Source organism: Rhipicephalus sanguineus, chromosome 4 (genome assembly GCF_013339695.2).
Source record: "Rhipicephalus sanguineus isolate Rsan-2018 chromosome 4, BIME_Rsan_1.4, whole genome shotgun sequence".
In the NCBI taxonomy this organism is placed as follows: domain Eukaryota; kingdom Metazoa; phylum Arthropoda; class Arachnida; order Ixodida; family Ixodidae; genus Rhipicephalus; species Rhipicephalus sanguineus.
Window position 1 is genome coordinate 130,772,067 of NC_051179.1, and position 1,784 is coordinate 130,773,850.

At 45.3% G+C, this 1,784-nt stretch overlaps 1 long non-coding RNA gene across 2 annotated transcripts; it reads right to left on the minus strand.

Annotated features, from left to right (window-relative positions):
- Positions 1-755: 755 nt before the first annotated feature.
- On the minus strand, positions 756-1,546 carry LOC125758112 (uncharacterized). Of its 2 annotated transcripts, XR_007415865.1 has the most exons (4): positions 1,380-1,546; positions 1,055-1,272; positions 936-990; positions 776-832 (listed from the first exon to the last, which is right to left on the minus strand). It is a non-coding gene; the product is annotated as an uncharacterized LOC125758112 (long non-coding RNA). The 2 variants fall into 2 exon arrangements; XR_007415864.1 differs by having other exon boundaries at positions 756-990.
- Between the last annotated feature and the right edge of the window lie 238 nt (positions 1,547-1,784).

A 1,784-nucleotide genomic window follows, 5' to 3' on the forward strand; every position in this document is an offset into this window, starting at 1 on the left:
GACGAGGCCGAGTGCATGCCGCTCGCGGGTTGACTAATGCCCGACCTTACATAAGCGTCGATTTACCGACGGCCGTGGGTCGGTTGCGGACGTTTTTCGCTAGTATTGCTCTGCCTTTTTTTTTCTTATTTTTTGTGCGTGTTCTAACAAAACGCATCAATTGTTTTTCTGGTGTGTTGATGCGTGTCGTATTTAATGTGAACGGGCAGTTTATAGAGGCGTTTAACTCTATCTGAATTAATTACGGGCAGAGTGCACATGTAAGACGGAATTAAACGCCTCTAACGGTCTGCACTTGTTAACGTGTTAATACGTAACACACAATAAAAGAAAGACGTGAATATAAGTTTTCTCTCTTTAGATCTTTATTTTGCAATTGTATAGATGCACTAATTTTCCATGCAACATTGTTCGCACGGAGCGTTTGCATCAGCCCTTGTGCAACGCAACCGTACAGTCCATGTGATCACGGCATGATAACGCTGACATATATAAATATAAAGACGGACGGCATTCCTGTTGGATCGGCTCCCTTCTTTCGGCCACTTCTCGTGCTCTTGGCCCTGTGCGCAGATGCGACGTTTTACCGTCGAGATGTTAGACTTGCATTTTTCTTCTGTCGGGAAAAATTGAAAGAAACAACAATGAATAATACTGTGAGAAAGGTAGACTATTTACTTGACCAGTTGCACAGACATGTCGCGTTTAGAAACTATTCACACAACTAAACAAAATAATTTTATCGCTGCACAAATAAGAAAAACACTGCACTTACAATAAATGCGAGTGTGCTGAAATTCCGAGAAGTGCTTCAAGCTCCACAGCGCACAAACTAGATAATATGTGGAGAGAGGATGGATCGAGGTTTTCGTTGTTGGCTATGTCATTGGAAAACAAATGGTACAATAAATAGATTAATGAGAACACAATCTTACCTTCAAAGCAGCCGCGGGCCAGTCACATATTGCGCAGTCGGCATTTACAGCACACCTGCGACCAAATTCAATGTGCAAAGCGATTGCGTGAGACTTTCATAACCAACCATGCATCTTACCAGAGTTCTTTTCAGTTGGCGAGAGCAGCGCAGCACGCTATTCACACTACAGTCCTTGTTGCAGGGTTCCCTAGAGAAAACGGCAAAATATGTCACGGTCTTACAATAAGATGCCACAAATAAAAAACAAGAAAATCTGACATATTTGCCCGTCAACGAAGTCTTGGGTCCACGGACAAATATAACCGCCGTTCGCCTGAACATTTCTGATCTGCCAGCTAGAAGAGACGACCAGATTGACGCATCAATTGTGCAAATAAAATTTGATTTTGTCGCTAGACAAAACTCACCATGCGATACAGCGAGGAAATAAAATGCCACTTACGAGTTCGCTTCAAATCCTCGGCAATGGGAGAAGGCAGCCTCCAGGATCAAGGCAAACGAAATGCCTCTGAGTGCTTGCCCGTCTCTGTGCAGTGTGTCAGCACGTCCTCGCTCGAAAGAAAGAGCTACAATTTGGCGGGAACTGACGCATGGAGCTTGCTCCCCTCCCCAGCGCTGTGGCAAAGAAAAAAAAGAAAACGCGAGAGGTGCGGGGTCCGGCGCCCCGCTATGGTAGCTCCGCTGCACGCCCCGCCTCCCTCTTAACACGACGGAGACCGGCACATACCGTTCCTCCTTTCAGGCCTTGTCATTCTTTCTGGGAGAGAGATCTCACCACTTTTTTTTTTTTTTCGGAGGAACGCACGTGTTGCTCTTTCGGGTGAGAAAAAAAAGGAGCGGGAAATTT